Consider the following 20,000-nt stretch of genomic DNA (forward strand, 5'->3'; position numbering starts at 1 on the left):
ATCCGTGATCCCATGAATTTTACTTACCTATCTATATAAAATCAACACCAAGGACTTCTCGATTTCTCTCGTATTTCATTTTGGAGTGTACTCGTCTTCATGAACTTCCACCCTCCAGATCTTTCCTGGTTTCTCCGACTCAGAGCTATACTCGATACGTCAAGCTCTCATCCTTTTACCGAGTGTGAAGCTAATACATTTCTTGTGCACTTTCTCATATTGTCCGTTTTTATTCGTTTATTTGAATTGTTTGTTTATTTGGATTGGCTATATACATATATATATATATGTGTGTGTGTGTGTGTGTGCGCGCGCGCGTTCAATATGCTACATAAATGTTATAAAATATGATACCATGTCACAGCCTGTTCCTATTTTGTTCTCTGTCTGTCTGTCTGTCTGTCTGTCTGTCTCTCTGTATATATGTGTGTGTATGTGTATGCGGGCGAGTGAGTAAGTATGCATCTGTGATTATTAAATATGTATAGTTATTTTAGTTATATAGTTGAAACTTTGTAGAACTCTGGTGTATTTTTATTGCGATACTGCATTCATATTAAGATTTATATTAGATTATTTATTGCGAATTATATCGTATTAATATGCGTTTATGTTTTTTATTGGTTTCAGTCAAAGAATAAATGGCGCGGCCATGCTGGTGTACCGTTTTCAATAGATCTAGTTAATTTTATTAACCCTACTACTTGTTTACGTCTGGTAGTTATTTATTTCACCAAATAGTGTTTATCGAATAGATAATTTGTGAATTTTATTCATAAATTGTATGCATGTTTCAAATTATACATCATTATCATCATCATCATTGTCCTATTCCACTCCTCCTCTTTCTACTCTCCTCTCCATAATCATCATCGTTAGTACCATCCTCATCACCTTCATTGTTGTTATTATTATTATTCGACTTTACCTTCCCTTCTTTCGATGTTGGTAAGATAAGTACTGGAAAGTGGGATCATTGTAATCGACTTATTCCCTACTCTAAAATTGCTGGCCATTTGAGACCATTAATATTATCATCATCATCATCATCATCATTATTGTTGTTGTTGTTGTTGTTATTGTTCACGTCACTGCCTGGAATCAAACTCGGAATCTTGGTGTAAGTAGTCCAAGATCTTAACCACTACACCATATGCCTACGGGCATATGGCATACATAATTCCTCATCTCTTAAATATAGAACTGTAAGGTAACGTTTATTTACTGATCATGCTTCAAGAAACCTGAGAAGAATTCTTGCACATCCAAGCAATGCTGATTTTTGTAGGTGTTCTCCCTTCACACTAGCTCCAATCTTTTTCAGCCATGCTGGTAGCTGAATGTTGATACTTCCAAGTGCACTAATTACTATTGGTATCACATCTACTCTCTTCATTAACTATAGCCTTCGTATTTCCCACTTCGAATCGTCACAGTTGTTTATTTTTCTTCTTTTTTCACGTTGATCCTGTTGTCCCTGAGGCATACTATGACGATTATCATACATGTTCTTTCCTTTTTATTCACCACAACAATATCCGGTTTCCGATGTCTGGTCGGGTGATCGCACTGGATTATTGCATCCCACAGGATTTTGCAATTCTCATTTTCGGTGACTCCTTCTGGAGTTTATTCATACCACGTCTTTGCTCTTTGTAGGTTGTGGTTTCCACAGAGCTCCCAATGGATCATTGTTGCCACATTGTCATGGTGTCTTTTGTATTTGCGTTGTGCCAATTTCGGGTATTCGCTAACGATGTGCCATACCGTTTCACGCTTCTCACCCCACATTCTGCATTTGTCGCTATCAGTAGTATTGTCTATTCTGCACTTCATATAGTTGGTTCATAACGCTTGTTCCTGAGCTGCGCATATGAGTGCTTCTGTCTCTATTTTCATTTTCATTATTATTATTATTATTATTATTATTATTATTATATTATTATTATTATTATCACGTCACTGCCTGGAATCAAACTCAGAATCTTGAGGTTAGTAGCCCACGCTCTTAACCACTACGCCATATGCTCACGGGCATATGGCATACATAATTCCTCACCTCTTAAATATAGAACTGTAAGGTAACATTTATTTACTGGTCATGGTTCAAGAACCCACAAAGAATTCTTACTGTTCCAATTAATGCTGATTTTTGTTGGTGTTCTACCTTCACACTTGCACGATCTTTTTCAGCCATGCTGGTAGTTGAGTGCTGATACTTTCAAGTGCGCCAATTACTATTGGTATCACATCTACTCTCTTCATTGACTACAACCTTCGTATTTCTCACTTCAAATTGTCATAGTCGTTTATTTTTATTCTTTCACATTGATCCTGTTGTCCCTGGGGCTTACTATGTCGATTATCATACATGTTCTTTCTTTCTTATTCACTACAACAATGTCCAGTTTCCTATGTTTGATCAGATGATCGCACTGGATCATTGTATCCCACAGGATTTCCAGTTCTCATTTTCGGTGACTCCTTCTGGGGTTTGTACATACCATGTCTTTGCTCTTTGTAGGTTGTGGTTTCCACAGAGCTTCCAATGGATCATTGTTGCCACATTGTCATGGTGTCTTTTGTATTCGCATTCTGCATTTGTCGCTGTCGGTCGTGTTGTCAATTATGTACTTCACATAGTTGGTCCATAACGCTTGCTCCTGAGCTGCGCATATGAATGCTTCTGTCTCTATCTTCATTTCACTCCTTCTCATCCATGGCCACCGGTCCTCTGTATCGGTTTCGCATTCACATCTCTTGCAAACTGATCGTACATTTTCCCTCTCCGAGTTTTTATTTTTTTGTCTTCATTTCTTGTTTAAATTTTTCTTTAGTTACAAAATTTTCAGTTTTGATGACGCTGGTATTCTTCGTCTGTTTCAACAGTGGCTCCACACTAAGCTGTCTTTCTCTGCTTCGATACATTCCTGGCAACTGATGGAACATCTCCTACCCTTTCTTCCGGATAAGTGCAGCCTATCAGTGTCACTCTTAAGATCGAAGGTTCCGTGTACTGTCAACATTTTTCTTGTCTTGGTATCCATTTTCGTCATTTCTCTGTTTTGCCATTTTATAATTCTCGCTCCATACCGAAGTGATGCTATCGCCCACGTATTAATCGCTTGGATTTTATTCCATCCAGTCAATTTTGAGTGCAGTACCAACCTCACTCTTCGGAAATACTCCATCCTGTGTTGCTCTTTCATTTCCTTTTCCATTATTTCGTTGCACTCTAATACACCAAGTTATTTGTAGACTTCCTTTTCAATTTGCTTAATCAAGTCTCTATTCAGTGATTATATCCCTGCTAGGAACTGTACCTTGCCTCTTTTGGAGTAGATTACTCCGCACCTCTTGAGTCCAAATTCTATTTTAATATCAGAACTAAAACAGTGGACCGTGTTCACCAACGAACTCACTTGTGTCTCATCTTTGCCATGCAGTTTCAAATCATCCATGAAGAGGAAGTGGTTAATTGTTTGAGATTTTTCGCATAGTTGGTACACCGGCTTCATTTTCCTGAGTACCAAGATGTCAGGAGTATCATGCGGAGAACGAAAAGCAACGGATATAAGCTACCACCCTGGAAAATCCGTTTTCTGATATCCAGGGTACCCAAGCTTTTTCCATAAGATGCCAGTTCAGTTTTCCACCCCACCATGCTTCTCTGCAGGAAACACATTACATTCCTCGTAATACTAAACAGATCTAAGCACTCGATGATCCACAAATGTGGAATCATGTCATAAGCTTTGCTTTAGTCAATCCAAGCCATTCCCAGATTTGTTCTCCTCCGTTTACAATCTTGCATTACCATTTTGTCTATGAATAGTTGATCTTTGGTACCTTTGCCTCTCTTTCTACAGTCTTTTTTTGTAGCGGCAATATATCGTTCTCATTAAGAAATTTATACAGTTCTTCTGCAATTCTTCCTGACAGTATCTTCCACCTCAACAGGAGGCAGGATATTGGTCTGTAATTGTCAGCAACATTTTCCTTTGATGCATCCTTCGTCTTTTTATCGATTAACCCGAAATTTCATCTTTTCCATTGATCAATGCATTAAATTGTTTTGCGATCAATTTATGGCAACTACTGAACTTTTTTGTAACCAAAACCCCTGTACACTATCAGGCTCTGCTGCTTTTCAATTGCTTATAATTTTATTCATATTTTTGATACTGTCTTCTGTGAAGTGGACAGTCTCTTGCTGGGGATAATAAGTTGTTTGCTTCAGGTTACAAAGCCAGTCAGCTGTAGTAATATGTTGTTCATGCTTACTCCATATCTTACCCCCAAAAAGTCGACTTTTATCAGCATCGGGGATTAATCTTTCACAGTTTTTATCGTCATTAATCTCTTGATAAAATCATTTTTGTTCGGTTTTTCTTAATCCGTTGCTCAGTCCTAGATAGCTTTACATTTTTTTGCATGTATGCTCTGCTTTAGCTCTTTAATTACAACATTCAGTCTTTTTGTATCTACACCATACTCCTCCCTAACTTTTTCGAATTTCAATTCATTCTTAAGTTTGCCATTTCTTTTCGTTACAAGTCTTGACACTACACTATTCAAGGAGTTTATATCTTCAGAAAATCTCCTTTTCCACCACGGTTATTTATTTCCTCTTCTATCCGTCGCGGTTCTATTCTCAATAGTTCTCAATCTCATCCTTTCCGCCACAATCCTATTAGCAGCCTTGATAAAATTATTTGTTAGTGTGATGTTCTTTGTTTCAATGTCTCTGAGAACAATATTGACTTTACTCGTCTCTTGATTTAGGCTCCATTGGTTAGCCCTCTTAAAGTTGCACACAAATTCTCTCTTCTGTATTTTATAAATCCACAATTCTGTCTATTATTAATCGATCTTCATTATTTGAGTAGTCACTGATCTTAATTCCTTTACAGTTCACGGTATTATACTCTTGCGGACAATTGTCCATCTCTTTCACTATATCCCTTTCATTTCTCGCATGCCCAACCTCACTCGATATCCTTCTTTTAATAGCTTCTAGCTTCAATTCCCTTGACCATCCATTCTTTCGCATTGCTCTGACTTGGTCACATAATTTCTGACAGTAATTTCGAATAGTTCCATTGCCTTCCATTCACTGTGCATTCGTTTTCTGTACCCTCTGATAGGCACGCAATTCGTATCCACTGGGGTGCTCCGGTAGTAACACTCCATAACCATCATGTTTACTTGTTTACTCCACCTATGTCTCGTAGCATGGCTAGCAGTTGCTGGATTACGACCGAGTCCACCCTGTTGCACAGTGGGGCACTTGCCGGGTGCGACACCTTCACCATTGGTTCCAGTCCCGTTCATACCGTTATCGTTATTTATTCTGCTTGGCCTTTTCACTCACAAACGTGGTGTTTTTAGGTTACTACCAACCGGGATTTTTATAGAGACACCATCTCTATCAAGGTGGTCCTCCAATATGGCAGGGTCCTTGCTCCCCTGGTTTTGGACTCAGAGTGTTCCTTCTCTTAGGCTGCTTGTCACCCAAATCTAACAAGTACAGCATACCCGGAGCACTGGTTATTTGAAGGAGCCACATACTCGCCTTTTCTCGCACTTCTGTTGCTTTGGCGAAGTAGTCAAGCAGGATTGCAGAGAGCTCTTACTACCCATAAACTGGGCCTGTTCCCTTCGCATTTCTGCGTGTTGGAGTCATGGTCCTCATTCTCATTAGGAGATAGGTGTGCGTTAGTTGGTCCCGTATCTTCATCTGAATATTGATCCGGAGTTAAGTCCCGATTCGCGGTTCATTCGCCTTCATCCCAGGTATGAAGCCATTGGACATAGGCAGGTTGTCACCGCTGTGACTAAGGAGCCCTATCTACTCCAGTTTTAAAATCAGAATATTCCTTCTCCTAGACAGACTGCCAGTCAAGGCTCACGAGTGCTGTCTACCCGTTTTTGAAATCACCATTGACTTTTAAGTTCCTCTGCCCTTTGCTGGGTTTTGTTTTTAATCCCGCAAGGTGTCGAAAAGCCCCACCTCCTCACCAAGCAAGCTTAGAAGGGTTGTCGGTTTAGTCGCCGACAACTTGACAGTATCACAACGCCACTTGTTTATTATTCTGGATAATTCTTGTTCACTATTGTAATTTCACTATTACTACTATAATCCCTATTTTATTTCCAAGTTCACTACTAAAGTTTCACAATTATTACTCTAATTATATTATTACAATAAGGCCGAGGGATCTTAATATTGTCTACCAATACAGACTGTTTAATTGGACTGCTAGTTGATATGGCATATTATTATTATTATTATTATTATTATTATTATTATTATTATTATTATTATTATTATTATTATTAGCAAATCAACCCATCTACGATGGAGGCAAAACATGAGGGAGGGAAGTCATAACAGCAGTATGTATTGAGAAATGTGTAAATAGACTTGATAGATTACTGGGTGACGTCTTTGAGAAATCACTGTTGGTGATGCAGCATTCTATTGCGGTTATATGACATGAATTTGCGATTAAGTGACATGTTATAACGATCCACTACCGAACTGAAATAGGCTCCCAGCCTCTGTATCAGGAATGGTTATGTAGAACTCTCTGAACGAAACCCAACCTTCCTTCGACCACTACATAAAAAGAATTAAGAAAAAAAAATGTTATTTAGATATACTTTTATTTTAGTTGTTTACACTATTTACCGCTTGTTTATATTCTTATACGTTCAAAGTTCACAAATTTCCTTATTTAAATAATGAATCATATTCCTTTCGATAATATCAATATGATTACAAAACTTCTTTGTAGACGATATTTTTTGTTTGGTCGACACAGATTTTCAAATTACTAGAGTCCGTTGCTCTACTCATAGCGATGTATAACTGGCCGTGTGTAAACATCGGGGTGGGTAAAAATACAGCTACACGATCAAAAGTCTGGCCCTGTGCCTTGTTTACTGCAATGCTCGAGCGGAATCTTTAGGAATCTGCTCATCTACGATAGGAAATAAAGGAATAGTATCGCAAATCTAAACCCTCTAAATTCACGAACTATACGGGGTGGGGGGATCAAGAGTTAATCCACATCGCCGGAATTTTAACAAAAGAAAAAAAAATAATCAAAGGTGATTTATTGATAGAAAACTCAATATCCACTAAATAGTCATACTTCTTCACATTTCTTACTGATTACCTCTTTCGTAATCCCGAAAAACATCGTGACCATTGGTGCAGACCGTGAAATGGGAACAGACAGACAGACGGACGTAACGCTCATTATAGTAAGATGACCTACTTCCCTTTGCTTCTTTTCTTAGTTATCTCCGCTTGGTTTTTATTTACTTTTTTACACCCGTAAGCTGAACAATTATGCTGAATATCCACTAAATAATTATACTTTTTCATATTTTTTTCGCTACAATCCTTCCTGATCACTTACTTCGTAATCCCAAAGAACATCGTGACCATTGGTCGAGCCGTTAGACCGTGAAGAGGATACATAACGACCATTATAGCAAGATTATTATTATTATTATTATTATTATTATTATTATTATTATTATTATTATTATTATTATTATTTTATTATTATTATTATGTGTTAAAAACTCACAAATAAATTCGCTGAGTATGATGGAAAGTGTCAGCTGTCCACAGCCAGCAGACTATGGTGACACTTCTTTACTGGTCATGTTTCAAGAACCCTGCGAAGAAGTCTTACAGTTCCAAGCAATGCTGATTTTTGTAGGTGTTCTACCATCATACTTGCACCGATCTTTTTCAGCCATGTTGGCAGTTGAGTGCTGATACTTCCAAGTGTACCAATTACTATTGGTATCACATCTACTCTCTTCATTGACTACAACCTTCGTACTTCCCACTTCAAATCGTCATAGTTGTTTATTTCTATTCTTTCGCATTGATCCTGTAGTCACAAGGGCAAGCTATGTCGATTATCATACATGTTCTTTCTTTCTTATTCTCTACAACAATGTCCAGTTTCCTATGTTTGATCAGTCGATCGCACTGGATTATTATATCCCACAGGATTTTCAGTTCTCATTTTCGGTGACTCCTTCTGGGGTTTGTACATACCATGTATTTGCTCTTTGTAGGTTGTGGTTTCCACAGAGCTTCCAATGGATCATTCTTGCCACATTGTCATAGTGTCTTTTGTATTCGCGTTGTGCCAATTTCAGGTATTCGCATTATGCATTTGCCGCTGTCGGTCGTGTTGTCAATTCTGTACTTCACATAGTTGGTCCATAACGCTTGCTCCTGAGCTGCGCATATGAGTGCTTCTGTCTCTATCTTCATGTCACTCCTCCACATCCATAGCCACCGGTCCTCTGTACCTGTTTTCGCGTTCACATCTCTTGCAAACTGATCGTACATTTCCCCCTCCGAGTTTTTATTTTTTGTGTTCATTTCTTGTTTAAATTTTTCTTTAGTTACACAATTTTCAGTTTTGATGACGCCGCCCTTCTTCGTCTGTTTTAACAATGGCTCCACGGCATTTTTTATGTACCACCATAAGCTGTTTTCCTCTGATTTGATAAAGTTAAGGTAACTCATCAAACCTCTCCCACCCTTTCTTCTGGACAAGTGCAGCCTATCAGTGTCACCTTTACTGTGGTAGGCTCCGTGCACTGTCAACATGTTTGTCCATTTTATCCCTTCTTTCTTTTGCCATTTTATAACTCCTGTTTCATACCGAAGGGATGCTATCGCCCACGTATTAACTGCTTAGATTTTATTCCACCCAGTCAATTTTGAGTGCAGCACCAACATCAGTTGCTCTTTCATTTCCTTTTCCATTATCTCGTTGAACTCTAATACACCAAAGTATTTGTAGACTTCTGTTTCAATATGCTTAATCAAGTCTCTATTCGGTAATTCTATCCCTGCTAGGAACTGTACCCTGCCTCTTTTTAGGTAGATTACTCCGCACCTCTTGAGTCCAAATTCCATTCTAATATCAGTACTAAAATATGGACCGTGTTCACCAACGAACCCACTTTGTGTCTCATCTTTGCCATGCAGTTTCAATTCATCTATGAAGAGGAGGTTGTTGATTGTTTGGGATTTTTCGCTTAGTTGGTACCTCGGCTTCATTTTCCTGAGTACCAAGATGTCAGGAGTATCATGCAGAGAACGAAAAGCTACCACCATGGAAAATCCCTTTTCTGATATCAAGGGTACCCAATCTTTCTGTAAGATGTTAGTTCAGTTTTCCATCCCAACATACTTCTCTCCAGGAAATACGTTATATTCCCCACAATTCCAAACATATATTATTATTATTATTATTATTATTATTATTATTATTATATTATTATTATTATTATTATTATTATTAAATATAAAATAATATTTCAGTTTATTATGTTATTTTATTGTTCATTACAGTTATACCTATAGATGTGAGCTGTTTATCTTTTATAGTATAAATTATACAAAATTATTATATGAGAATTATGTCATCGGAACGTCAGTTATAATTCTGTCTCACGAAGAGATCACAAGTTAAGTATCAATAATTTCTTTACAGCGTGATTATGTTTAATTTACATTGTTTTTATACTGAGTTTATGTTGTGAGCTTTAGTTGTGTTTATTTAAACCGAATAAATTACATGTGTATCCACATTGGAAATTATATTACACCTGTGGTGTGTAAACTGCGGCTGTTGCTGTTGATGTATGCGCGTCTGTGTGTGAGTGCGTATTATTTTCTTTATCCATTGTGTAGTATGCATATATGGTCTATGTGTATGTATGAGTAAATGTATGTACAAGTGTGTATATATATATTATATATATATATATATATATATATATACACACATATATTTATATATATACATGCATACATACATATATACATACATACATGCATACATAGAGCGCTTAAATACCTTCGTAGTCTCAAATATAGTGTCTGAGTCTTTTGGAACATGGAATGTTATGAAAGACATTTCAAATTGTATTTCCTTCGTCTCATTTTAAACATTAAACGGGGCTCTTTTACTCCAGACACAGATGTCTTTGCGTCTGCAGGCATCACTTCAATTGCATCAATGATTCTGAAAATTTAAATGAGATGGTCTGGCCATATTATTCGAATGGCGGATGAACGCACACCCAAACAGCCGTTTTGTGGCGAGCTTGTAGAGGGGAACCGCGATCGGTTTGAACCAAAAAAGAGGAAAGAGGCTTAAGGACGACATAAGGATCCAAAGGCCATAGAAACCTTTGCTTCGGATCGAGTTGGATGGCGAACAAAGGTGCGGAGTGGAGTGAAAGCGTTTGAGGATGCCAGAATAAAACAAGCTTGACGCAAGAGAGATTTAAAGAAGAATGTTGCCATCGAGAAGGTGATCACAGTGACTTTTTGTATGCACAGTTTGTGACAGACCATGCCTTTCTTTTGCTGGACTCAAATCTCATTTGAAGACCCATGAAAAAGAACATCCAACTATTTTGCCTATATATCTGTGCACATATTTCAATGCCTTGTCTGCATTTCTAACGGAGGCTTCAAAAGACATTTTAAGATGCACAAAGTTCGGAACTTAACTGCAGCTCTTGATAGTCCAAATCGGATACGCAATATATGTGGGTATAAAACGCCACATCAGACGCCATGATGAATCTAAGGTGTAGATTACACATTTCTCTACATTTCAAAAATGGAGCTTTGTATCTTTGTTAGAAACCAGCTCCTTCTTCAGAAAAGAATTTAAATGCTTAAATACAGAAAAGACAAACATACATGCACACACACACAGACACACACACACACACACACACACACACACACACACACACACACACACAACACACACACACACACACACACACACACATATATATATATATATATATGTATATATATACACGACGGGTTTCTTTCAGTTTCCGTCTGCCAAATCCATTCAAAAGGCTTTGGTCGTCCAGAGGCAGTGAGATTGAACCCCGAAGAACGTGGTTAGGAAGCAAACTTCTTACCACGCCGTTACGCCTGCACCTTACTTATGATATTTTATATAATGTTAAAAATGTGTCACATAATCAGTTTGTTAAGAGCTGCAAGTAAATAATTCAGGAAATAGTATATGACTAGAAAGAAAGAACCGCAATGGAAAAGAGGAATATTAGGGGAAAGAGAAGTGCTAAGAAGGGGTATTAACGTGTTTATGAAAGATAAAAGTAAGATATATTGAAATCTATGGTGAAAGCATGCTGAACTAGATAGGAAGTACAACATTGGGAATATATAGAAAAAGAGTCTAACAATGGTTTAGTAGAATTAAAACAAATATTGATTGTGGAAACAGTTAAGGTTAAACAGTATGAATTACACGATAAGTCAGTGCAGACCGTAAAAACCGTATGTTTAATAATACTTTCAATACAAAACCAAATGAAAAGATTGTTCATACCTAAGACATGCTGTACTGTACTCAGTGGTGAAGTGAAAACATGCGATTAAAATAAGAGAACTGAATATAACGACGGCTTCGAATTTTGGTATGAGGCCAGCAATTTTGGGAAGAATGATTTACATCAGCCCCAGTGCCCAACTGGTATATATTTTATTGATCACGAAAAGATGTAAGGCAACGTCCACCTCGATGGAATTTGAGTTCAGAAAGCAAAGAGCGGGAAGAAACGCTATTAAGCACTTTGTCCGGCGTACAAGCAATTCTACCAACTCCGCACATTTGTGTTGAATCTAATAATCCTTTCTATTATTATAAGCGAAACGCCTGAAATTTGGTCGATTACCTCGACCCAAGTGCTCAACTGGTACTTATTTTATCGACCCTTAAATGATGAAAGGCAAAATCGGCCCTGGCGGAATTAGAACTCAGAACGTAAAAACGTGCGAAATGCAGCTGAGCATTTTGTCCGGCATACTAACTATTCTGCCAGCTCAATAGTGATCGTCCATCAGTAGACCCATTGGGCTACACAGCATCCAGGATTGAGTCCGCCATTTTAAAAAGTATAAAATTATACGTTGGTATTGTAGCCTTGATTGTTTATAAATAATAGAGCAGAGATTGTAATATATAATTAAAGTTAGATGCTTAAGTGAGTCGAAAGAAATCGGAAAGAAAGTCTTCAATAAAACCATTCATAACCAAGCATTATTTTGTTACATACACACAAAAGTAAATATTTGCAGTGGGAGATAGAGACATGACAACAGGAGAAATAGATATAGACAAATATGTTTGTGTATGTGTATGTATGCATATATATGTATATGTTCGTGCGCATATATAATATATATATATATATATATATATATATATATATATATATATATATATATATATGAACACATTAATGGATGGACGTGTGTATTTCTGTGTGTATTCTGTACTTGTTTCAGTCGTTGCACTGAGGTAGGTTCGGCTTGGACACCACCTTAGAATGTTCAGTCTATTAAATCGACAGTGTTTTTTAAAACTCTGGTACATTTTCTATCGACCTGTTTTTGCCGAAGCTATAAGTTATGAGAATATAAAACAAGCCAATACCAATTGTTTAGCGGTGAGAGACAAACACAAGCAGAAAAGAACCCCCACCACACATGCTTGCATACACGCATACTCACATATACGCATGCATACGTAAGCGTAATATGTTTGTATATTTTTACACATATCATATCATCTCTGTAGAATGGATTCCCCGTTGACAGGCTGGTGATATCAAAATAAAGTGTTAAAAGATTATAGTATGTAAATTTGTTGCTCCAATTCACTGAAGCTAGAAGTGATGTAGACACCTTTGATGAAATTCCAATAGGGATCGAGAATCCATTAATGCTGTTCACAGTTTTTCAGTCGACGGAAAATTTTGTAAATTTGATGTCTTTGTCTCGTGTTCACTACGTATATGCATATACATATATATATATATATATATATAATATATATATATATATATATATATATATATATATATATATATATATATATAAAGAGATATGTATGCATGCATGTATGTATGTATGTATGTATGTATGTATGTATGTATGTATGTATGTATGTATGTATGTATGCTGCTGGCTTCCGCCCATCTTCTGCCTACCAACAACATTCACAAGACACTGGGGCGAACTTTCGTTATTAGAAGACAGTTACCTAACACTGAACCGGAAACCGTGTGGTTGCGAACAAATTTCCTAACCAAAGAGCCATTTCGGTGTGATTAAAAATTTATGCATGAATTTCTTAACTCACAGACATACACACATCTATAAGTGTATGTGTGTGTGTGTGTGAGAGAGAGAGAGAGAGAGAGAGAGAGAGGGACGGATAGAGAGAGAGAAGCATATACAGACATACATACGTACGTACATACATACATACATACGTACGTACGTACATACATACATACATGCATGCATACATATATACATACATACGTACATAGATACATATATGGATAGAATTAGAGAGAGAGAGAGAGAAAAAGAGAGGAGGAAAGAGTGAAAATATACAGTACGCATGTATATCAGTAAGTGAAAGAAAATTTGAGAAATATTAAAAGCAGAAAATAATATAAAAGGAATTTCAGACTATATACACAAACACAAGCCACAGAAAGACACAGCCATACACACAAACGCATATATAATCTTTCCTTCAGGGAAAAGTTCTATATGCGTGTATATGTATATGTATGAATATATAAGCAAGTAGAAACAAGAAAGAAAGCGAGTGAAGTGCGGGAGGGTGGAAGAAGGGTGGAGAGAATAATAGAGAAGAAAACATATGAAGCGAGTTTTTGTTGGTTCGTTTTTCATTTTCCTTATAGAAAACGAAGGCAAAAAAATTTAGAGAGCCATTCGAAAAATGGAAAGTTTACAAATGTATGAATTAGTAATTAGATAAGTAAGCCAAGACACTGTCTCGCTGTCTCATGGAAAACATTTCAATAATTCTACTGACATTCTGCCTTTAAAACACGACTTTAATATCATTTAAAAAAACAGCAAAAACAGCCAAAGAGAAAGACCTATAGTGAAATAAAACAAAACGTGAAGAAACTAGAGCCAAAACGAGTGGGGAGGAAACAAAGCATTTAAACAGAGAAGGAGGAGATGGAGGAGAAGAAAGAGGAAGACGATGAATTTAAACATGAACAAAAACAACAACGACAATGGAAAAAGAAGGATAACAGTCGTAACAAACGATGACAGCTATATTAAAATGGTGTCAAGAGAATATGTATTTTGAAATAACTGCTGTATAGATTGGTTTGTGACGATGAAGCTAGATAGTGGTTGCAGGAATTGGAAAATGAAAGACATACAGACACACTAATAAGAAAAATACAGTCAGATGTATATTACGCTTGTATCTAATACACATATACGCAACACATGTGTGAAGAAAAAGATGAATTGTAAGGGAGCTGAATAACGAGAATAAAGAAATAAGAATAAAGAATATAAACAATATGTAAAATTCCACTTATAATGCGTGGGGACACGTGAAAACATACGCATATACGTACGCGTATATCTCTCTCTCTCTCTCTCTCTCTCTCTATCTATATATCCATCTATATATCTATTTATCTATATGGTATATATATATATATATATATTTATGCGTATGTATGTATGTATGTATGTATGTATGTATGTATGTATGTATGCGTGTATGTATGCATATCCTGGTGAAAAGGATGGAGAAAGAATAAAAACCAAAATTGATTTTTAACGTACTTCCTTCAGTGTGTATGTGTGTGTGTGTGTGTGCGCGCGTATATTCCTGTTGAAAGTCCCAATTATCCGCCCTCACTATCTTTCGTAAATATTATTGTAGCCTCAAATAGTCTCAGGCAGCTATTTATGCTTATTCTATCAGTGTGATATTCCAAGGTAGTGTACACGTTAGTGTAGGTGGTTAGCTCTTGGATGATCGATCTTATGATTCAGGTTCGATTTCTTCCCTATACCTATTCCACTTACACTACGAATAACTTCAAGGAAGCCATGAATGTCGCAAATACCCTTATCTTGAAGTAGGTAACACGAAATCACTTATTACTACATACTTATGATTATGATAGGCCAAGCAATTTGTCTTTAGTACTGTGCTATCATTCGTGATCAAAAAAGGCAAAATAAAAGTGAAAAGGAAAAACGCCCAGTGTAATAAAGGCATTTGTTTAACCTTTGAGAAAGAAAATTATCAATGAAAAGAATGACCAATTCTACTGACCAATGAAGTTGCGAAAATGGATGCTGTAATATTAATGCGATTACCAAAGGAATTAATGGAATAAGTGAAGTAACTAGAATTAAGAACTACTGAACATAAGTTGCATACTCGGCTCACTAGAAGCTACCACGTATCATATTTTTACCAGATCAATCTATGTATCAGTGAAGAGAAGGCAAAAATGAATGTGTTTAATAATAATACATCGAACTTTAACTACATTTATCGCAATCTTTTTCTATACCTGCGGATACGGGACAGGAGATCATGAAAGATCCATGCTAGGCATATTATTAAGATAGTATATTCAAAATGAGGTAATTCGAGAACAGGATCGAGTGAATGATGTGATCGCGGAGTACTAAAAGTGCAAGTTTCGCTGGGCTGGACATGCCGCAAGGATAACAGACAGCAAATAAGTGGAGCAGTAAAGTTGTCGGATGGTATACAAGAGATCAGAAGAAACTATTCGATAGACCTTCGAGACGATGAGAAGATAATATCATCATACAATTCTGGTCCAAATGAAAGAGAAATATGCAATCAAAGAAAGAACTGAAGTGCATTGTGTTCAATGATATATAAAGACATGATAGTCTGGTCGATAAAAACACTAAAAACGATAGCGATCGTTAAGAAGAGCGTTACACAGTATACTTATTGGTTTTGCACAGAGGTATTAGGTGAAGACATTTGAATATATAGCTCATGGACATGAAGTTATAGGTTCAATTTCTGGCAATAATTTATCGACATAGAATAACAAAAGAACCAAAAATGAAAAATATTAATCCTTTTTAATATTATATGACATACTAGGCGGCGAGCTGGCAGAATCGTTAACACACTGGACAAAATTTTTAGCGACATTTCGTCTGTCTTTAAGTTCTGAGTTTAAATTCCGCCAAAGTCGACCTTTGCCTTTCATCTTTTCAAGGTCGATAAAACAGTACCGGTCGAGTACTGGGGTCGATGTAATCGAATTACTCCTCTTAGAAAATTGCTGGCCTTGTACAAAAATTTGAAACCAATATCATATGATTCGTTCTAAAGGAAAAAAAGAGAGGAAGAGTTCAACCAAGGATGAAACAATCAATACAGATGAATATTAATATATATTTATTTATATTAATTTCCATTGCTATGAGGAATTCACCGAGCGGCTACAAGATCTAAAAGTAACAAGCAAATATGACTGTGAGGTCAAGAAATTTGCATCGTAAACATAGTTCCGATTCGATTCCACTGCACGCAAAAGTTTGGTAAATATCTTCTATTTAGCCTCGATTAAACCAATGTCTTGTAAGTGAAATTTGGTTGACTGTGTATGTATCTGTATATGTTTTTATACAGAAGTGAATATACAGTATGCGTTTCTGTCTGTCTGTCTATCTATCTATCTATCTATCTATCTATCTATCTATCTACACATATATATATATGCATACATGTATATATGTAAGTATATATATATGCATGTATATATGTATATATACATATATGTATATATGTATATATGTATATATGTATATATATATATATATGTATATATATATATATATATATATATATATATATATATAATATATATATATATATATATATGTATATATGTAAATGAATGAATGTATGTATAGCGACACGTTTGTGTATGTATTTACTTAATTATTGGGCTTAATGGTAGTCTAAATGTATACCTATATGTGTGTAAATGGTGTCAATTTATGCCTAGGACTGAGAAGGTATTGTCGTGCATCTTTGGTCTTTCATGTTCCAGTCTGTGGCATGGTGCTTTATGACTCTACTAAGATTTAGCATATCTGAGTAGAGGAACCACATAGACCGAGTCATTATCTTAACCGCTGCAATAATTGGCAGACTTCATTTTCTCCAGTCAGCAATTACAGAACGTTTAAGCTTACTCTTTCTTTTAATGTTGCTGTTACTAGTGTTATACTTTAAGGCGGCGAGCTTGCAAAATCGTTAACACGACGGACAAAATGCTGAGCGGCGTTTCACCTTTCATTCTTTCGGAGTCGATGAAATTAGTACCAATTGATTACTGGGGTCGAAGTCATCGACAAGACCTTTCCTTCAAAACTTCAATGCGACGGTCTTTCTATAGTAGGAACAATTACCGTTATCTTTATTAATTTTTATTTTTCTATATTAATTTTATTCTTTATTTCTTTCTTTTACTTTTTTCCTTATTTTTGCACCTTCCTCTCCCTCTTTATGTATAAAGTCTTCTATTTTCTTTTCCTCCCTTTCCTTCTCTTTTTACTCTTCTCTATATAAAGGCCATTTTGATTTTGTAACTCATATTTCACAACATTCTTTATAATGTGATTTGTACGTCCTGTCTGAAACATCTCTGATATTGTCTGTAGTTATTCTTTCAAATAGTTTTTGTTCTCTTCATTCGTTACGGCTTATTTCACGATATACGCAACAGTGTACATAGAAAAGCATTTAACACGTGAAATTTCAGTATCTAACGCAATTTAATATATTTATGGTTATTATTTTTTTTTTGCTTTCTCAATACGTGTGTTTGTGCGCGTGTAATGAACAGTGTGTTACATTAGCTGTGAGTTTAGGGCTCAGTAATCGGTTCCACATTATCCTGCGAGCTATGAATTGTATCATGAAACCGGAGAAATGGATAAAGTGCAGGGTTCGAATAACACATCTATTATATAAAATCCGTTCTGTCTGTCTGTGTGTGTGTCTTCTAGGATCTCGGGCATCCTCCATCCGATTGCGCTCAAATTTGATATGTAGATACCGACGGTATTAGCGCGTGTATAAGTCATGAAAAAATTACAAAAATCGATTCCAGGTGAGAATGCGATCGATAAAGCCGTGGGAAAAGCCGTGGGAACGTGCAATTGTAAAATCGTTTTTCTTGGAATACAAAAAATGTCTTTCTTTATTTCTTCCTTTGCTGGTGTCTCAAATTTAGGTTAAATCAGTGTTTCTCAAAGGGAAGGCCTATGGAACGGTCGGACAAGTTGTTTTGAGAAAATTTGGTTTAAATGTTTTACAACTCAGCACCGTCCATTGGACGGGGGGGGGGCGTTTTGCTCGTATTACATATAAATGAAAGAAAACACAGAGGGAAGGGAGCATAGATTTACGATATTAGTAATGTTGTTGTCAATGACATATCAGTTATGATACTTTTAAAGATAGCAGTGTATGAGTTGAAGAAGTTTGACTGCTATTTCTAGCTGAAGGTTGATCAAGCACGAAGGGGGCTTCTTCAATTGATAGGTATACATTATTTAAAGGAAAAATTCCTTTCTTTTATGAGTTGGCATTGATAAAGGAGTAAATAATGTTTTTGTCAATGAATTAAAATGAAGTTTTAAAACTCTTGAAAGGTTTGTTTCTATGTTTTTAGTTCAATTACCTGCAGTTTAATGACAACGATTTATTGTTTGTTTTTTTTTAAAACTCCGGTATGACTTGATGACAGCTATTTCATTAAATACTAAATAATGCTTACAAAACAGTTGACATTTTATGTGAGGAGATTGCTGCGGTTACTCCTGCTTCTACTGATGAAAATGATGATGGTGATGATGATTTCTTAATAACAATGTTCTTCTTCTTCATCATACTCTTCTTCTTCTTCTTCTTCTTCTTCTTCTTCTTCTTCTTCTTCTTCTTCTTCTTCTTCTTCTTCTTCTTCTTCTTCTTCTTCTTCTTTTTTTTTTTCTTCTTCTTCTTCTTCTTCTTCTTCTTCTTCTTCTTCTTCTTCCTCTTCTTCTTTCTTCTTCTTCTTCTTCTTCTTCTTCTTCTTCTTCTTCTTCTTTGTAATTAATAATTTTATTATTATCACCATAGGGATTGAGATCATGATGACAACAGAGATATCATCATCGTCATCGTCGTCGTCGTCGTCGTCATCATCATCACCACCATCATCATCATCATCACGACGTTATTAATAATTTGTTGACAACAGCAATAATAAGGACAATAACACCACTTAAGCTGCCAGAGCTGTTGCTGCTGACCCTGCTGTTGTTATTAACGATGATGATGATGATGATGATGATGATGATGATGATGATGATGGCGACGACGACGACGACGACGTATAAGACAACGAATAAGAAATGTCTAAAATATCACACTGACATATGATAGCTGTTATCGTTTGATGCCTATTTTAGAAATGAAATCGGTTGCGGAATGGCACAAACAGTAGAGATAGATTCTGAGCTCAAAATCTAAGCCTAACTTTGCTTTTCATCCTTTCGAGGTTGATTAAAGTAAAGTACCAGTCATATACAGCGGTCATTTAATCGACTATGCTTTCACCTTATAAATATCTGAGAAATGAATAAAATTCTATGTTTATTCTTCTTTATGTTCAAATCCCGACAAGGTTAACTTTGCCTTTCATCCTTTCGGGTTTGATAAAGTGAAGTACCAATCAAATACTTTGGTCATTTAATCGTAATAAACTTGCTTTGTGACTATCTTAGTAATCAATGCGTTATTAAGTTAAAGCACTCTATGTTCTAAGATCAATCAGGCCAATGACTCGTCACAACGGAATCAACAAAATAACGTCCTTGTCAAATACCGGGGTCGAGTTAATCGATTAATTTTCTCCTCCAAATTTCAGGCCTTGTGTATATTTTAGAAACTAATGGTTGTTGTTTGGCAGAATCGTTAGAGCGTCGGAGAAATTGCCCTCCGATTTTTGTTCCGTCTTTTTACCTACTGCGCTCAAATCCCTTG

The sequence above is a fragment of the Octopus sinensis genome, linkage group LG2 (assembly GCF_006345805.1).
Source record: "Octopus sinensis linkage group LG2, ASM634580v1, whole genome shotgun sequence".
In the NCBI taxonomy this organism is placed as follows: Eukaryota; Metazoa; Mollusca; class Cephalopoda; order Octopoda; family Octopodidae; genus Octopus; species Octopus sinensis.